At 36.8% G+C, this 21,191-nt stretch overlaps 1 protein-coding gene and 1 pseudogene across 12 annotated transcripts in view; both read right to left on the reverse strand.

Moving 5' to 3' along the window:
• The window catches only part of ROBO2 (roundabout guidance receptor 2), a 1,378,235-nt gene that overhangs the window by 1,250,776 nt on the left and 106,268 nt on the right, over window positions 1-21,191 (reverse strand). The window lies entirely within an intron of this gene.
• Window positions 1,480-20,358, reverse strand: LOC134735464 (adenylyl cyclase-associated protein 1-like; annotated as a pseudogene).

Below are 21,191 nucleotides of genomic sequence, written 5' to 3' on the forward strand. Positions count from 1 at the left end.
GGCAGATATTAAAAATAGACCTAAGATAATTAACTACTTTTTCTAGTTCTTTCTTCAATTTCTTTACAAGAAATTGTAGAATATCTCACATCTGCATCATGCTAGGCACTTGCCCTCCTTGAGTACAAGCAATGTCGTTGTTTTGTTTTATTTTGTTTTGGCTTGGCATAATGCCTACAGCCAGAACACCTTTGAACACTCTTCTCTGCCTGAAGATTGCTTAGCTTTTTGATTTATCGTCATCTTCTACTTCTCATAGTCCGTATCAGTGTCACTTTCTTTAGGAGCACCTTCTCTGATCTTCCAGATTCAGCTCTTCATGCTTCTTCTTTGTAACCTTCAGCAGAACCCCATTTTACATTTGTTTCTGTTTTCCCACTAGTTCTAAACTCCTAAATTTCTTAGGGGCACCTTCTCTGATCTTCCTGCTTCAGCTCTTCGTACCTCTTCTTTGTAACCTTCAGCAGAATCCCATTTTACATTTGTTTCTGTTTTCCCACTAGTTCTAAATTCCATGAGAGCAGTGACCTTTGTTTCTTTTGATTCACAATTGTCTAGACCCTCGCATAGTACTTGTCATGCAGTTGGCATTCAATACGTATTTACTAGATGAGTAAGTGGGTAAGTGAAATAAACAGTAATGGTGGTTCCCACTACTTACATGTTCTATTTCTTTGTGGTTATTCTCTAGAAAAATACCTTTAAAAAGTCATCCTTTCTCCATTGTCATTTATGCAGCAACACACAATCACAACTAAATAGCCAGGAAGTGTAAAAAAACGCCAAATCCTGTTGTTCTCAAACCACAACTTTCAAAGACTCTTGAGAATCCCTTTGTTTCCTTTTCTCTTGTGAACTTTATGCCTTGAATTCAGGCCTTAACGCCATGTATCTCAAAATCTCTTATGTTTTAGATAGAGTCTAAATTTTTTGTATTCATTGAATGTATATATTTAAATAAATCATAGTTGATAACTAAAAATCACAATAGAAATGACTCAAGATGTTTCTGCATTAACCATGAATATTAATAAATTTACATCCAATTATTCCTATAGAATATATACTTGAAAATGTAATTACAAGTATAATTACACTTTTACTTGTATAAATTAGCCTTTGACACAGTCTGGAATTTAATCTTTCAAACTAATTTTTACTCGTGAGTTGTTCTTCGCCAATAATCATATTTTGATTTGTTTAACTTGCTCAGTCTATGGTTTTACAATATTAGGTAGAGCAGTGAAAGATCTCAGTATAATTTTTTATAGGATTACTTTATGTAAAATACGTGCTACCATCATATATGTGCATTGTGTGTGTGTCAACTGATTACATTAAAAATTAAAAAGTTAAAGTGGCCCCAAGTTAGGTCACAGATAAACTGATAATGTATCATACATATAATTCCACATACAATTTTCTAAATACAGCACAAATTAAAGTGCCTTCTAGCACTTTATTGCAAAAATACCAATTGAGGATGGCATATTTTAGATAAAATATACGTGGCCAATATTTACACAGTTTTCAATTGATATGCTCCCCCAACAAATCTCTGCTCAGTATTTGCCAGAGAATATAAATTTTTTCTCAAGAATGAATATTGCCTGTCTTATAAATGCTGTGGCTTGCACAAAATCTTGCAAATCCAACAAAGTTATAGTTCTTAGGGGACATAAAATTTGTCATTCCAATCCTGGAACTGTATATGCTTAACCTTTTGCAACGGGTCTTACATGGTTGAGAGAAGTCAGCTCACTCAAGAGCACGCTTACATTTTAGAGGGCAGCAGTACCCTTCGCATGCTGTCCTAGTGAATTGCATGTCTGAAGGCTTAGAAGAAGTTAACTGGCATAATTATCTATCCAAGAGGCAGATATGTTGTTGGCATAATTAAACAACTGCTAGTGACATGGAAAAAGGGTAGACACCCAGCAGTAGCAGGTAATATTTTAGAAGCAATATCATCTTTTTTCTTTGTCTTCTTTTTTCATTATTCACTTGAGTACAGCACAAGACTCACAGCATAAACAAAAGTGAAAAACACTGTAAGTCTTCCTCTTTGTTTACAAAGGGGAATTTCTGAATTTTTAAGATAACAAGTATGTATAATAATTTTCAAACATCCCTTTTCTGTTTTATTAAACCATCTGTCTGTTCAGAATTCAGAAGAACATTAATATTTTTCAATACGGTTTAAAATTCACATGTGACATTTTAATTGAAGGAACCAAAAATACTTCCCAAACCATTGGCAGGATTGGGGACAGTGTTTAAAATTATTTAAAACATTTTCTTCCATGCCATCTGTTGATTTTCTTTCCTTTAAATATCAATTTCTCTGCTTAGTACTACTTGAAAACTAGCATTGTTTTTTTCCAGTATAGGAAACCCAGCTGGAGGTGACCAACCCTAACTAGAGAGCAGTATACTGCTTAGTATCTTTTCATTTATCGCCCTTGTCATTATTCATACGTAATTCCTTTATATAAAATGTTTTTTCCTTAAAATACCAAATTCTAGCTCCATTCTATACCAAATTATGTATATTTGAAAATTTTGGTGTTAATTAAAGTTTCAAAAGCTTCAGTGTACTACCGTCTCTTACATAAAGATTTTGGAATCCAAACTTCAAATCACAATGACTCATATAGTCTTGTGCAAAGATTGAATCATTCTGTTACACAAATTCAGTTTTGAGCTAGAATTAAAACAGCTGTTAAATATTTAAATGTTATCGTGATAGAATTTCACATATTTATTTGCAGCTTAAGGATATATTGCTAGATCGATGAGCATAGCTAACAAATTGGCCTTGCAGTTTAAACTCAGTGATTCTGCATATTGCTTGTCTGAGCCAGAGCACCCCACTTACGACCTTAACAGGAAAGCATGGTCAAGCTAAAGTGACCTTCCAGATTGGTTAAATAAACACTATGTAAAAAGCAATGCACGGGACACTTTCATGAATGATAGCTATATTGCATTATTATTTTCTTGAGCTCAACTTCCTGGGCTTTCTCTTAATTTTCTTTTTTTTTCAAGTTTGGTATTAACTTATTCTATTTTCTGTATAACTTTAAGTACATAAAGATTTATTTCCACAGGTCTCAGGAAATGGGTAGAAATCACAGGACAATCTCTCTTCCCATCAAAAAAAAATGTTGCATATTTTGGTGAGTGTCTGTCTCAGAGGGAAAAACTGAAATTTACATTAGCAGTGCTGTGCAAGATTCTTACATAAGTTAAGACCTAAAACCAGCCTGCAGTAGAGGTTTTAGTCTTCTGTTCAGGTGCTTGGACAGAAGCCATAAGCTGATGAGCATGACAGGGAAAAGGAGGCAGTGAAGTCAGGTGACAGGCACCTGGCAGGGAAGGAGGATTCAGGAATGCCAGACTCCTTGAAATGGTGTGTGTGTGTGTGTGTGTGTGTGTGTGTGTGTTTTCCTTTTAAAGTCATCTCTGTAGAAGGTGCTGGGCAGGGATCCCAGAGAAAGAAAGAAAGGGTCCAAGACTCCATTAACTTCGCTGGATGAAGGGCACTGCTACAGCAGCTAGCACCAGAGACTCTCCTATCTCCTGGTTGAGGCAGACCCAGGATAGAATAGAGAATAAAAGGAATGCTTATAGGAAACAAGTCTGCATGGAATGCTAGCTGGCCAAGCCTCAGCCTTTGGTCCAGTGCAACCCTTGCCTCGCTTGTCAACAGTGAAAAATGAGTTTGGTTAGCAGAACCATCTGGAAACACACCAGCTTCTGCTACCTTCATGCTCATTGTTAAAAAAAGATTAACCAGCGTGAACATTCTGACCTGTTAATTCCTGGGACTGTTTTCTTTCCAATGGACTGTTGTTTGTTGGTAGAGTAACCCCCAAAAGCTCAAAGCTAAAATGCATCATCAGTCCTAGTCGGCAGTTCCGTAAGAATGGACTGGCGGCGTGGCTGAGCTGATACGGAAAAGCTGCACCTTCCTGCCGATCAACTGACCTGCTATCCTACCCCAAATTTCAGCCTGAGGTATATTTCATGAAGGCAGGTAGCTGTGCTTCTCAGAGCAGAGAAGCAGTTTTAAGAGCAGAAAGGTAGAGGAAGTCTAGAAAAGAATCGTCTTGATACAGATTTATCCCACGGTGTGAAGGGAGGGCAGAGAACCCAGAGGCACTTCGCTTATCCAGCAATTTCTGCCACTGTGGTGACCAACTTCTGCCCGTTCCAGAGGGTCTTGAACTGCTTAGGAACTGGGAATTCACTAAAGTCACCGCCTTCTGTAGGAATGAGGACGTTCGTCTCGGAAGATCTGGCACTGACTATTTCACAATCCAGGGAATTCTTGCTCAGGTAAGCGTGGCAGCCATCTGTTTTGTTGATGGATATGGTTGGCACTTCACCCATTGCCTGAACTTTGACATCCCTCCTGTTGATTATCTCCACAATGCCCACCACGTCATCGAATACCAGACCACGCTTCTTACGGTTATCTCTGTAATGGAGTTAATTTTGCCCTTGATTTGCAACGTCGTGTTGACACACGTGTGTATGTACGTGTTGACACACTTGTGTATGTAAAGCCACCTCTTCCAGCTCTGTGTCCTCAACCACCAGGCTGGGAACATTTTCCTGATTTTCCACTCTCCACTTCTTGCCCTTCAGTTCGAGTACAGCTGGCTCCATCTTTGTGGCTGGTTTGGGGTTTAGGTGCAGAGAATGGCTTGGGGCCACTGCGTACTGGACCCTCTGAGCCTTCAGGGCAGGGTTCTTGTGAGTCTTCATGTCATCAGATACACGATTCAGGGCATGTGTGATGCTCTCCCCCTGATTAATCTGCGCAAACAGTGCTGAGCGGGAAGCGGACTCATCTGAGCCTGAACTGGTAGAGACTGGGGGAGGAGGGGAGCCTGATGGAGGGGAGGACGACCTGATCCGGCAGAGGATCCTGACGGCAGGTCCACTCAGTTCTTTTGCCACAGCCCCGTTTTGCTCCAGGCAGTCCAGGGGTATGGAACTCCTTTATGCAAGCCTGCAGCTCTGTCCATATACTTAAATAAGCTTTGACCCAGTCTACATGCTTCTTATCCACATCTTTGTACTCTTTGAGGACTCGGTTTGTATAAAACATGGCAGCATCATTCATTTCTTTCACATAAGGGCAGGCTTGGGAGCCATAGCCACCCAGTCCAGGGCCTGGAGACTTTTGCTGACAGCCGACAGGTGATTAAACAACTTGCTGCCTCCGTTCTCCTCCCGAAAGGTTGTCACTTCTTTGATCTGCTCTGAGGTGGGTGCCAACAAATTGGAAAGCTTATTGGCTGCTGGCTGTTGGCACTGAGAAGCTGTAACCAACAGAGCTCGCTCCAACTTCAAACCTGTGTGGACCATCTCTGCATGTTTCTGCACATCTCCCCCAGTCTCTTTACTGATCTTCAAGTCCTCTGCCACAGGACCAGCAAGCAGCGAGTCAAATGCCTGCACATCTGGAGCTGTCTCCATCCCCACGGTGCATGTCAGAGGCATGGGATACTGCCTCCGGGGGCCCACTGCCATCTCCAGTCTTTATACCAGATGTTGCACGTCAGCCATAATGGACCACCTCAGAGTTCTGCCTCACCTCCGGGCTGCCCTTAATTTTCTTCTAGATTGTATTGGAGTAGAATCACAAGATGGATAAATTCAAATCACAAACAGTCATGAGAAAAACAGCTTGCGAACTTCAAAGAAAATAGAGATGTGAATTCTAAAGTAGCAATTATGTCTTTAAGGTTTAAGGATTTCTAAAGCCTTAAAATGGTTCAAATCAATCTACGGAACTGACTTTAGAACTGGAACTATTATAGAAATGGAAGCCTGGCTATTATGCATGTTCTCGGACATGGATATCAACAGTCTCACAAGTAAACACAGCATCATATACATCTTTGTTCAATTCTTCTGTCTTCTTCTTACTCAGGTTTTGGAATACACACATCCACATACAAATACAATTTAGTGAGTAATAACTATAAATGTGACCTACTTTACTTGATGCACTTATTGTTTTAAATATAGGTTTATGCAGAAAAAATAACATATAGAAAGAATGTATACTATTTAAAATTGTATTATGTTTGACCAAAATGTAGATTGACAGCTATTTAAGGTAAGGTTGCCAGATAAAATACTGGACATTCAGTTAAATGTAAATTTAAGATAAATAAAAGTTTGTTACATGTTCATTGCAATTGTTTAGTTTATTTATTTATACTAAATATTGTTTACGGTTGATTTGAAATTCATATTCAACTGGACATACTGCACTTTTATTTGCCAAACCTGGCTATTCTAAGGTTTTATTTGGTGGTAACCCTTTAAACTTATAAATAGCATGTAAGTACCATACAACTTTGCATTCCCTTTTGAAAGAAAATCTTATCCTACAAAGTATAGGATTTTTAATATAGTCCCATTAATAAGAAAATGTTCTGAACAATTAACTGCTGAAATATGAGAAATCTAGCAGATTGCAGCTATTTTACTAATTATGGAAAAAAGATTGGCACTTTGGCAAACCTTAAATAATAAAGTTGCATTTTGAGCTGGTGGTCACAGTTTCTAAACGCTAGTTTGTCCAATGTGAACAAATGATTGCTAAGATTCTGGAGTGAGTGAGTCTCCTCCCTCCTTCCCTCCCTCCCTCCTCCCATCTTTTTCTCCCTCCCTTTTTTTCCTTCATTCCTCCCTCTCTCCTCCTTTCCTTCCTTCTTTCCTTCCTCTTTTTCCTCTCACTGTAATAGCCTCAAAGATAGCTCCCAATGCCCTGTTTATTCGGTTATGCGTGTTTGTACAGGTTTCTCTCAAACGGTATTAGGATTGTTTGATTTGACCAGCAGAATACAGCAATAGTGAGGGTCCATTTCTTCCAAGGCAAGGTCTTGAAGGACATTGTGGCTTCTGCCTCATTCTCTTTGATCACTAGTTCTGAGGGAATCCAGCTGCTATGTCGTGAGAGGTTCACATAGTTGGGAACTGAGGTCTCCTCCCATTAGCCAGTGAGAAACTGGTCTTCTACGCATAGCCATAGGAATAAGCGATCGTCGAAACGGTGAAGTCTAGAGATAACTGCAGTCCTGTGTGACATCTTGACCACAACCTCATCAAAGACCTTGAGCCAGAGTCACCCACCTAAGGCAATCTGAGGTGGCCAACTCTCACAAATTGTGTGAGATAATAAATATTTGCTGTTTTAAGCCACTGAGTTTTGCAGTAATTTTCTATGTGGCAAAATATAACTAATATACTTAAAATATGCTATAAAAATAGACTTTTGGGAGAAAATAATAAAATATTCTATGCTAATGTCTTCATTTTCTCTAAATACTTTTGAGACCATAAAACACTAGAGCAGAATATATACTGTCTATACAAAATCTAGACCACTTGTCTAGTCTTATCTAAGCAAAAGTCCAACTTTGGACTTTTTATTAATTGTGTTATAAAGTTATAAACATACAACTTTGTAGGAGACCAAATGCCGTACAGCACACATGACACACTCAACCTTGATGATTACCATTTTGCCACACAGCTCACTCCCTTTTCCTATAGGGGGGGATTCTAACAATTCTAAGCAACAGCCTCTAACACCTGTGCCTAGCAGTCATTCTCCTATTTCTTATACAGATCACTGTATCTAATGTTTGACCTTTCAGTGTCCTAAAATGTCAAAAACTAATGTAGTTCATATAAAATGAATACATTGAAATCCCCCCAGCATTAAGATAGCAATACATTTATGAACACATTTACATGGTCTTGATATTTAAGACAAAAGCAGAAAACAAATAAAACTTCTTTTATTTGGTACCAGATTAGCATAACATAACACCCTCCTTCTTTATTTTTTTATTTGTCATTTTGGTGTCACGAAATACTAATTTGGCATCAACAGCATTTCTTTCCATTTAGTGATATTTTCTCATGCAAAGGATCATTTTCTCAGATTATGTTTCTGCTTGTTTATACGAAAGATTATCTTGGGACCACTTTATCACATTATTTTGCCCCACTAAGCTTAATCCACTGGCATTAATGCTTACAAAGTATAGTCATAAATATGAAGGCCTCAGATTTACTATATCATTCATGTTTTATTCAACCATACTACATGTTATAGTGTCTTTCTTATAAATTTAAAATATTGCCACATTTGTGATTCATCTGATTTTAAACACATAAATGTATTTCTTAATATTATAAGACTACTTTTTAGTCACTATAGAATTCTCAGAAACTACTACATATGTTAATTTTTAAAAGGATTGCAAAGATATCTAATTACTAAGGGCTGGATATATTTTTAAATTAACTTTGAATTTTTTTTGCTGAAAAATAAAAGGCCATTGTGTTATGCTCTCATAAAACCAAGGATGCGGTTATATTTACCCAGTATACTTCTTGAAGCAATGGTTTATCTTTTTATGAACTTTTACACTGTTTAAAGGCCTCTGACATTTTCAGTTTCTCAGAAATATGTAAACTGTTTCTTCTACTGCTGAGTTATTAAATGAACAAAACCCCCTTATAACATAGTTATACTGTTGACTTCATGAAATATCTATAAATGACTATTATTTTATTAGTTTGAGAAAACTTAACTCAAAAACAGTAAGAGAGTTCCATAATTTCACTAATTAAAAGCTAAAATTCTATAAAATAAATAATTGAAATATTTTAAATATGTATAATAAGCCTTTAAGACTTTTTAAGCATTATTTTTCAAATAACATATACACAAAATGTTCCAGCTGATTTAATTTATTTACTGGCTGAACAACTACTAAGCATGCAGTATCTATACCTTAAGTACTGAGTTAAACGCTGGGGTTGAAAAGAAAAATAATGATGATTACTGTTTTTACAGAGATTTTGATAAATAAACTGATATAAATGATCAAAACAGAACACAGGCTCCATCCAGGGAAAAATGTGCCATTTAAAAGTTGCTTTATTATTTTAATATCAGAATAAGGACATTCCCCGATGTCCTTAATAATTCCAGTGAGTTAGCACCTATTGATATGGAACAGAATACAATATTATCTAACAGTGCTTTAAAAAATAGAAGAAAATAAAAATAGGCTTGTGATTAAAAAAACACAAGGCTTGTGGAAAAGGGATAAGTCAGTGTGAAACAGCTGGCATTTGTGAGATACTTTGAAAAAGGAATATTCAGTTTTTACACAGTTGTGATCACTAAAGGACTATGTGTTTTCATACTAACTGTGACTGAAAGGACCAAATTATTTCTTATTCCATATTGATATTGTAAAGTAAGGGCAAAGTTAAGAGACTATTATAGTTTCAGGGAAGTGGCATTATAAGATCTACCATGTCCAAGGTAGCGGGTGGAAACCTTGATAGATTTTACAGAAGAAACATAGAAGGTATTCGGGGTTTTGAATAACTGCGTATCTCCAAGCATACCTGGCAGCTCCGGAAAAACGAGAGACCCTAATGTCTTCTGTAATTAACTAGGAAGAGACGTATCCCCTTTGCCTCACCCCTGTCCCTAATCAGGTGCTAGTGGTGCAGCTTTTGTTCCCAGTGTCCCCGTGTCCCGGGCAGGTTGTCCAGGAGTCCAAACTGTCTATGCTGTTCGTTATTTTGATTGCTGTTCTCACCCTCACCATCTCCCAAAGCAATTGGGTCAGTCCTGAGTCAGGAGCAGATTAGGAAGGCAACACCTCTAACCTACATAACCTGACAGTGTTCCAAATGGGCAAGATGCCATGTTAGCAGATGGCAAAAGACCAGAGGCCTGGAAGAGAATAAATGTGCCCCCTGATTTATAGTCATATTTACTGTTGAAGAATGTTGAAGTTGCAGTTTCTGTAAACCTTGTGCCTCTAAGTTTATGAGGATGATACACTCAGTTCTACTAAGAGCTCATTAAATTTAAATTGGACCAAGAGAAGCTATGAAATGTTCTACTTAGTTTGCTTTTAATATTTACTGCTTTTATGGAAGACCCAAACTCTCCTCTGGAAGAATAACATACATTTTTCTGATGTATGCCAAACTGTTCTGCATTATGCTATCATACCAAAACACAAAATCAAGAAGTAAAATTTAGAACGTATTCACAGAGCCGTAAAAGTTTTATCTATTGAACCAATAATTATATAGCACTAGGAATTGTTCTAAGTGCTTTAAAATACTGTCTCCATCCACGTAACCACCCTAACAATGGGTTTTCCACAAATGTTAGAACACAGCTATTCCTTTTGTCGCTTTTTACCCACATAAGAGTAAGTACTCCCTTCTTTCTACCCCTATGAGCACGAGGTCTAGAACTTGGACGTAGCATACACAATACACTGTATTGTTCCTGAGATCCTGCGTGTGAGTGACGTGTGTGTGTGTGTGTGTGTGCCCACTGGTCTGTGAGTTCTGTGAGGGAAATGCTTGTTATCTTATTAATGTTTGGATCCAGAAGAATTAATTAATGTATGATAGGTATATATTAGGAAGTCAACAAATGTTTTCCTAAGAAGAGACTTAATTTATTATTTTCATCCTACAAAGTGTTGGAATTTGGAATTGAATCCTCCAGTCTTATCACTCCAGGTGAGAAGTTAGAGAAGAAATTTATCTATGGCCTAGAGACGCTCCTCTAGGGCAGCTGGGGCTGAAGTGCTAAAGCAGCTGGTGCCCGATGGTCAGTCCCACGACCGTGAAGATCACCATCGGCAGCTCAGAAGGGGTAAGTAAGGTGGAGGAACCAGCTTCAGCAGGTGACGCTTCCCCTGTTATCACCTTCACGTGGCTCAGCTCAAAAGAATATTAATCTCAAAGTTCTATCCAAGTATTTTCTGCCCATTAATAATAGTAGTCAAATGTAAAACCAAATCTAGTATATAAACTTTTAGTTTATCTGAAGTTTTATGAAATGTATTTGTTTTACAGAAAAAAAACTCACTTTTTTTGTTTCTGTTAGACTATAGTGTTAGAATGTGCTAGAAAAGCAAAAACCAACTCCTTAAGTAGTGAAGTATTTTCATAGTATCATGACTCTAAAAAGCATTTTTTTCTCTTTTATCAGTGAAAATCTACACAATTTTTAACATTAAAAATAGATGAAGAGTGCTGATGATCTTTAAAAATTCTCAAAGATGATTTCAAATCTTTCATACAGAATTCTTAAAAATGTAACAAACCTGCACATTGTGCACATGCACCCTAAAACTTAAAGTATAATAATAAAAAAAATTATCTTTTCCTAAATATTTCTCCACAATATAAAAAATATACAATATAATGATCCATTTTTCTGCTTTTTCTTTTGGAGGTATCCACAGGGTTAAACAATTATGCTCCTTAAGGGTTGTTCTTATGTGATGGATTCATTACAAAGATGTTCAGTGTGAATGTCTGGAACCTATTGGAAGACTTGAAACCAGGTATGTGGGCAGATGGAACTTATGAGGTCTTCTATGTTTTAATATTTCCTGCTGAACAGACACAGACTACTGAAGCAGAAATACCACCTGGTTCTTTATTTTACACCATAAACACAAACTGAGAAAAAAAAAGTCATCCATTTCACAGCATTAAAACTTGCTACATATTTGAAATTTTATATATACATATATTGCTCACACATTCCCCTGATAGTATCTATATTTTTTAAATCTGTAAATTCTAAAAACACAAGTAACATATTTACATTCAAGGGTGGGTTTGCAGTGTCTAAAACTGGAGAAGAGAGGTACATACTAATCAATGTGACTGATTAAGATGTTTGTGCTAAGATACTCACTGGAAAACCAGATTCTTGGAAGAAATCTGAAAAGGAAACCGGCTCACTTAAAGAGCTAGCTTTAAAATCAGATTACTTTGCCACAAAATATAACCGTAATCATTAAACAACAAGACTACAATTACAATAAGCGTTTATCCTAATTCATAGTGAGCAACAAAATGTATTATTTAATAATAACTATCAGTTGTGTGGATGGTATTTGATAAAACACACTTTCTTCTTTTAGTGAATTGGTAATGTATAGAATTGCTCTTTTGACATCACAACTGGGAATTGTTCTTCCATTTTCTTCAAACCCCCACGAAATTATTCATGAATTAATTTATATATTTTTTGCCTCCACAGGTCTATTTCTGACAACCTCCTTCGCTGTCCTTACATTTGTAGTAGTCTTCAAAATTTTAAAGTACATCCAGGAGTCCTCCACTGTCTGCCCATCATTATCATACGTATTTTCACCATTTCATTGATAGCTCTCCAGATTGTATCTATCATTTTGCATCCAACATGATATTCCCCCTTCTCCCACTTCCTGTGGTCTCCATCACTATCAGCCGCAAGCCAGTGTTTTTTTTTTTGTTTTTTTTTTTTGGCATTAAAGGTCAAAACTGTTCACGAGAATGCATAATAAATGTCAGAAAGCCAGGACACAGTAGTGGAAACAGCCCCGATGCAAAACACACCTAATAAGAGAATCATGTAAACCCCGCGTTGTGAAGGGCATTTGTATTATAGAATGCTAATACTTACTGATCAATTTCGACTAGCACAATCGGGCTGACAGTATAGAGTAATAGCTAGGTCATAGGTCATAGGAAAATATATATTAGCAGGGCACAACATATTTACATGCATCTATGTGTTGCTAAATAAGCAGTTAGGTACACCATGGCTTGTTTATGGAGTCTAATTCCTCTTCTATGATGCTCTCACCATCACGCTGAGTAACTTCATATATAACTGGGTATGGACCCTCTAATCATTCAGTGATATCTCAAATATATTTCTCTCTACCTGTATAAAATCAATATTCTGCAATTCATCACTCTCACATTTCCTTTAGAGATTCTGTAAACCTTAGGTTCCTAAAATCTTCAGTTTCCCTTTCTTTGAAATCTACTAATCTATCCTTCTACCTACAAGCACATTTAATTATATATTTTAAAAGAAAGAAAAGCACAAAAAATCAATAAAAATCACCCCTGTCATCTAAGCGCGCTTCCCACTCTTTCACGTTTGTTTCCTTTTAAATTTCAAAATGCTTTGAATTGCACGTATCTTTCCCTTACGGTCTGATTTGTGACCAAGCACTTGAATGAAATTCTCTGTAAGAAAAAGGATCATTTTATTTTTTTTAGACCCAGTGGTCATGTCTTCCTTACTGTCTATGAACTCTGTAGGACGCAGATGTCTGTTGATCATTTTTGTATTCTTTCCATATTTCCACAGAGTTCCAATCTCTGTAACCTTCCCAGGCTCCTCAATATTCCCTGCCTATTTCCTATGCTTGCTACTCTTGTGATTCCTTAATTGTGAATATACTTCATATCTGAGGCACATTGAATTTTAAAGCTAGAGGGTAATTTAGAGGCAATGTACTCCAGGATATATGCTGTCAGAGTGGTACTAGTCAAATATTCAAATAACATTTGCCAGAGCTAAAAATCCCTAACCTCTTTCATTTAACCCAGAGTTTTCCAAACTTTTTCAAAAACCTGATTTCTCCTCTCCTCTCTTCATCCACATTTAAACTTTCTGCCTGTGTTCTAACGGTCTAAACACTCATTTGTGTGCATAAACACAAGCACTTGACAATCTTCATGCTTTTCACCTTCGTCCTTTCTTGTATAACGGAATTAAAGGAAACAGAGGTATTAATAAATCAATAAGTGTTTTAATTTTACCCAAATAACTGATGCTAACTGGAAAACTGTGACTAAAAACTCATACATGCCTAACCTCTTTGTCCTTATTACAGCTCTTTTATTCTCAAACAAGGTAAGTTGAACACCTCACACACATGATGTAAACATGCTGGGTCCTCTTTTAGTGGCTTTCAAAGAACACGTGAGGGAAATTTTGTTCCAATCAACTAATTTCTTGGGGGTTATAGGCACTGAGCTTTGGCTTTGGGTACAAAAGGTATTTTTGTTCTTGAGGAACTCATAGTCTATTAGGAAAGTCAGAAACGTAAACAGATACTTTAGGCAAAGAATAGAGTTCACTAATTTGGTCATGTTAAATTTATGAGTGACTACTACATGCTTAGCCATTTTATCCTAGGCATTGAGTATAGCATGGTGAAGAACACGAACACACACACACACACACACACACACACATACACTTGCTGCATCATGGATCTTCAAAGTTCCAGTAAAGACAGCATTGAAGAAGTAATTACAGGTGTTAAAATGTTATGAGAGGACAGTATAAGTCCATGGGTAGAGTTGCTAGATTTAGCAAATAAAAATATAAAGGTGCCCAGTTAAATTTCAATTTCAGATACACGATGAATAACTTTAGTATATCCAGGTCCTATACACTCCTGTATTTTAAGTAGAACATCCAATTTGGAAAAGTCAGAAGGTGAAATACACATTAACTATGTAAACAGGTGGTGATCAAGGAAAAAAAAAAAAAAGGCAGAATCCTATTTTAGGCAAATTGAATGGCAGGTGGAAAGGCCCGGGATTAGAAAAGCATGGCTCATGCAAGTACTAAAAAGGAGTTCTATGTGGCTGGGTTATAGAATGTAAGAAGGATGAGAGCAAATTTACAAGGGTAGAAGAGGCCAGATTGTGCAGGATCTAGGCTGTGTTATTATTGATTTAGACCTACAAAAACACTAGAGACATGCCTGGGTGTGGTGGAAGATCAGATTTCCAAAAAGGGTTATGGGGTGGGAATGTTGAGTTCGGCATGCTCCAGTGGAGCTGTTTGTGCCACGAGCGCCTTTGGACCGCTTCACAGAATGGTTAGTAAACATTTTGGTCACTTTATTGTAGCATGATTGGCAATAAAAAAGCTGTGGATATTTAATGATACAACTTGATGTGTTTGGAGATAAATATACATCATGAAACTATCATAGCATCATCACTTTCGATGTCATAACTGTATCCATCAACTCCAAAAATGTCCTCCCATCACTCCCTCACTTTTTTAGCTTTTCTGGTAAAAGCACTTGATACAAGATCTAACCTCTTAGCAAATTTTTAACTGTGCAACACAGTGTTGCTAATAGGCCCTGTGAAGTATCTCTTCAGATCTTGTTTATTTTGCACGACTGAAACTGTGCACCCTTAGACCAACACTTCCCATTTCTCCCTGCCCCCAGCTCCTGGCAGCAACCCTTCTACTCTCTGCTTCTATGTGTTTATCCATTTTTTAGATTCCACATATAAGTGAGATCATGCAGCATTTGTCTTTCTGTATCTGGCTTATTTCACAGAATATCTGTAATATACTAAATACAATTGTAGGAATACTAATAAATAATGAAATGATGTATAAACATTGTTAATAACACTTTCAATATTAGCAAGTCTAATAACATACACTTTAAAATATTGATAAGTATGAATGTCAATTGTTCAAATCATTGCATAATTTAAACGTATAAGTATTGAATAATATTTTTACATATTGTGAAGGTAATATGAAAATTTTCATGACTTCTATTGGTGACAAAGACACATATATTGCTAAGCACTGTGGCTTATCACCTATATCCATAAGTAAAAGAAGTGCTAAATATTAAAGATAGTGAAAATAGAAATGTAACCTTTTTTCATCCAAGATCACAACCATGAGAACTTGATTCATCGACTCTTTGGAGGCCCATGGACCTCAAGTCAAAGTCCCCTTTTCCAGTTGTCTTCATCACACCAAAGTGGATTGAGCAGGCTCTACTGCTCGACGGGGTAGACGGAGCTCCTTATCTACCCATATCCATTTACCCTTTATTAGCTGGTCACATTAATACCTGGCTCACAATGATCGTTTTTATCTCAAGTCTTGTCATCATTTTAGACATTTCAAAATCCCCATGGATGACTAGCCATGAACTCTAGTTCCCAACTCTTTGACCTCTCATCCGGTGGACTTTTACCTTTATCTTCACTTGCTTTAACCTCCTACCTCCCACTGCCTAAGACTATACCTTGCAAGCACCCTGAAATTCTCAGGTTATAAAATTCTAAATACAAACATTTAATCATCTGGTGATCAAATCCCATCTTCCAATTTCTCTTGGTTGCTCCCTGCTTTCCTATTTTCTAATCCATCAGGTTCATTTACATCTGTTCTCAATATTGTCACACTTTTGCCTCTACTTCTTTTCTATCCATCTACTCGGCTATTCTCGTGTAGACAGCCTCAGTTTTCTCTTTCCGTGTTGTCTTGCTATTCCATTACTCAGGTAATGTCAACTGTCTGCCTTTGCCAAAGAACATGCTGGCTCCTGAGTGCCCCTGGAGGAAAACATAAATGTTTTTTTTAAGTTTGGTTTTGTTGTGTCACTACAGCTTGAGGGTCTTCCACCTGAGCCAGTTATGGAGTGCGTCAGCACTTCTGTGTCTTCCTTATCTGCTCTCTCTTCTATTCTCCAGGGTGATCCTCTATTTCATCCTCTCCCTGTTCACTTTAACTTGCCTAACCTTAAGCTTTTACTGAGAAAATAGAAGAAACTAGATGGCAACTCCTTTACTCTGTAGTCAAACTATAAACTCACCTGCACTTGCCATCATGCCTTTCGCTGTCCCTCCTGTTTCAGTGGGACTGATGGGCCCCTTTCAAAGGACAAACTCCTCTCCTGTATGGGCAAGACTCTTACCTCCGCCTACATCTTTAGGTATCCTACTGAGTTTATTCTCCCCTTTTCATCATGCATCTTTAGTAAAATAGATAATTTTCCTGGTGTCTTCAGATTACAAAGAAATCTCACCTTTTTGTTTACCATGACCCCTTAATTTACCACCCATTTCTTCTTCAAAATAAGATTTTATGGATGAGTGGACTAACTTTGTGAACTTTGTGTTTTCTGCTTTTTTACATCTTATTTACTTCTACTTTATTTTTAAAAGAATTTTGCAGTATCAAAGTTCTTAAAGAGAAAAATAGTCATTTTTACATAAAGCACATCATCACCTTGCTATTAAGAATTTCAGCCATGTTTCTAAATGCCCAGACTAATGCATGAAATTTATTTTCTAAGTTAGATGAAACAACTCTTTTATAGCCGTGATCCCATTGCCAAAGAGACTATGCAATTTACTAAATGGTGCCCCAGTGACCTGAGAGGTTAATACAGATCAAACATGCAAGTAGTTTTTCATCTTTGCTGAGAAGTTGATTCACTGCCTAATATAGAACTCCAGCAACCTCCATTAGGCCCAGGCCCACCTGTTCGTGTAGAAATAGTTAAATTTATCCACATTTTCCTTCAGTTATCTTATCAAGTTAAATCTAAGTCCAGATTCATATCTGAACCTTACTAAACAAGACACTGGAGCAAAGACATACAACCTCTTAATAAATTTATCATAAAATTATATATTTGGGAGAGACTAGGTGGGCAGTGGGGACCATTGATGAAAATGAAAAGTAAGCTTCTAAAAAGGTCTTGTTTTGAAATATATACGTCTTTCATTTCTATCCCATTATTATACATATTAGGTTACAATGTCACCAGGCATTTACATAAATGCCTTCATTACACCAAAGTGGAATGATTAGCCTCTGTTGCTCTACAGGGTCAGGTGGGCCTGCTTATTTGCCCAGTTTGGCAAAAGCAGTTACTAAGAACCTACGATTTACAGTTCAATATTATTGGGTACTCAATATGTGCATGTCAGGAAGCAAGAAATGGGTATAGGAATGTAAACAACTGGCAGAAAGAGAAGACAAAAAGAAAGCGTAAAAGGATCACAGTAATTTTATACAGAGCCAAATGTAAAAACTGGGGACTAAATGTGACTTTCATGGCAAAACCATGCACAAAATTTCTTTTGGGGCTATTAGTGCCTGTCCCAATCCCATATTATTTTATTTTGAGAGTAATGTTGTATGGACAAATTACCAATCTTTTTTTTTTTTTTTTTTTTTTTTTTAGATGGAGTTTCACTCTTGTTGCCCAGACTGAAGTGTAATGGCATGATATCTGCTCACTGCAACCTCTGCCTCCTGGGTTCAGGTGATTCTTCTGCCTCAGCATCCTGAGTAGCTGGGATAACAGGCATGCCACACCATGCACGACTAATTTCGTATTTTTAGTAGAGATGGGGTTTCTCCACGTTGGTCAGGCTGGTCTCAAACTCCTGACCTCTGGCGATCCTCCCACCTCGGCCTCCCAAAGTGCTGGGATTACAGGCATGAGCCACTGTGTCCAGCCTACACACACTCTTAATAGAAGAAATGAATAATCAAAAAATATTATTGTTGGAAAAAAAACGTTTGAATCTCATTTTAAAAATAATTAACTATTTCAATAGGCATGTTGAACCTTTTTTCGGCTATTGTTTTCAGAAATTGCAGTTGAATGAGTACAAAATTCACCACAGAATAGAGACTGCTATCTATCCAAATATGCTGGTTGTTCAATCCACAGTAGGAAATTTTCATGTATTGTTACAATCAGCTATAAATATATCCCAAAATATGGGTAGAGTTAAAATAGATGTTTGATTTGTTTGTTACAGCATTTTATTAAATTTAATATTTATTCCCCCAGTTGAAAAAGGTTCAACAATTTAACAGATGTTTTGACCTAGCATTATTGTGAAACTAGCTATGCCCCTAAAATCTCATTGATTTCCTGCTGATAAGAGCTATTAAATATCAGCATGAATTTCTTGACCATCTCCAGGGCTGAGTACGAACTATTTCCTGTCAGTTCACTTCTTCTTATACATGTGGAAAACCCTTTACTCATCAGTGACAGCTTTTATATATTTAAGCATATGGATTGGAATGACAATTTTCTGTGGAGACACAAAATACTTCCAATTCAGATTTTTGAAAAATAAAATAGCTTCTATCAGTTAGAATTGTTAATACTGTTGGAGAAAATGTAAAATTCCACTGGAGATAAATGTTTAATTTAAAAATAGTTGGAATCTCTTAGGGAAAAATACAATTGCTTGAACTATACAGTGTTTATGGCTGATTACTGTAAAACATTGATGTTTTCATATTTATATAAAATGGCAGATAGCAACAAAAAGGGATCTATATAAAATTACATGTGCGTGTATGCATATATCTGTATAAATTTACTTATTAATGAACACAGAGATCTTTGGTACTAATTCTTGTCTTAAATGTGTGTTTAATCAAAAACATTGCTTATAACTTAGGTTTTATTCTCAACTTCTTAGACTAACATCTTACACAGAAGTAGATCAATGTTGGCAATTTTAACACATCATCATTTAAACACATCAGGTTAGACCTTAACTTCTGTAGTTAGGCCTTTTATAACCAACACAAGCAAAACTGATAAAGACTGTATTCTTTTTTTTTTTTTTTTTTTTTGAGACGGAGTCTCACTCTGTCGCCCAGGCTGGAGTGCAGTGGTGCGATCTCGGCTCACTGCAAGCTCCGCCTCCTGGGTTCACGCCATTCTCCTGCCTCAGCCTCTCCGAGTAGCTGGGACTACAGGCGCCCGCCACCACGCCCGGCTAATTTTTTTTATATTTTTAGTAGAGACGGGGTTTCACCGTGGTCTCGATCTCCTGACCTCGTGATCCGCCTGCCTCGGCCTCCCAAAGTGCTGGGATTACAAGCGTGAGCCACCGCGCCCGGCAAAGACTGTATTCTTAAGAATGTAATGGGCCAGGTACAGTGGCTCATGCCTGTAAACCCAGCACTTTGGGAGGTTGAGATGAGAGGATTGCTTGAGCCTAGGAGTTCAAGATCAGCCTGGGAAAGACAGGGAGACCACATCTCTACAAAAATAGAAAATAGTGTAATGATAATATTCAAGGATTTGTCAAAAGGCCAAACAATAAGTGGGTGATACAGTATAGAATCTTTTATAGTTATTGCCACCAAATAAAATAATTAGAGCTTCAGAAAAGCAGTATCTTAAGCAATTATCATATTACCTGTGATATGATGAATAATACGCTAAAAGAGGAACTGCATATAGTCCAGAGAATTACAGGTAAAACCCTAGAGAAAAGTTAACTTAAACACTGATTACGGTATTTTTTTATTCCAAATGAAATGGCCTTTCCACTTACTGATATATCACTATTACTAAAACAAAAACCCATTAGAATTAGTTGCTTCACATTGAATATCAAATGAACACTTATTATGAATATAATCATATAACATTGGAAATAGCTATTCAGTACAATTTGCCAGGATTTAGCTACATGATTCCCATTACTATTAATAAAATATGAGGCTAAATCGCCTTGATGCGTTTGACCTTAAGAACATCGTGTTTCCTACCTTCATGAAAAAAACACGACAATGTACATCTTTTTCCTCAATAGACAGAGAAAATAAGTTCTTATCACTGCAACACAGTGTGATCTAGTTTTTACAGCTTCCTCTGTGGAGGAAGAAAAAAAAAAAAAAGATATACAGGTAGTTCATTTAGAAGATCTTGATTGCCCTGAATAAAAAAGTAGTTCAGGTAATAAAACAAATCACCTTCACCTGCTTTCGTTGGAGCCCAGGTTGAATTAAAAAAAAAAGTTTGTAACTCAATTCCATTGGTATTTTTATCACTTTGAATAAAAATGTTATCTAATTTACATGTGTACAATCACACAGCTTATGCCCATGCTGAAAAGTGAGTCCAGACACAGCATTCTGTGGTTACTATTCGCCTTTTACATTTTCTGGACTCTCATTTTCTTCCCCAAAACACGTTTAATGGGAATGCTGTTCACAGCTTTGAATTAAACCCAGAAGTAACACAAATAACTGGCACTGTGGCATTTGATGACATAATTTTTGACATGTATTTTCCCATTTTATGGTGATTTATCTGTTTACTCCTTAACCCACTGTTTACCTGCTGTCAGTGAAATTTAAAAAACAAAATACATGGGGTTGGAGAATTTACAAAAAGAAATGGATGGTACACTGATTTTTATATACACGAGTTTGTAAAACCACGATTAAAATGTAGTTGCACTGGTATTTTAGTAAGACATTCTTAATTCCCATAAACAAAGAGAAGATTGTACTGCATGAACAGTTACACTGCACACAAGAAATAATTGAATTAATTCTAGTTTACCAATTTTTTTTCACCAGTCAACTAGGTAACTAATATGACTTGCAAACTAACCGAATTAACAACTGACAAAACTGATTACAAGGTCTTTGAGTATATTTTCAACCAAATGTGACTGTAAAGAGTACATGTGAT

The sequence above is a fragment of the Symphalangus syndactylus genome, chromosome 21, assembly GCF_028878055.3.
Source record: "Symphalangus syndactylus isolate Jambi chromosome 21, NHGRI_mSymSyn1-v2.1_pri, whole genome shotgun sequence".
NCBI lineage: Eukaryota > Metazoa > Chordata > Mammalia > Primates > Hylobatidae > Symphalangus > Symphalangus syndactylus.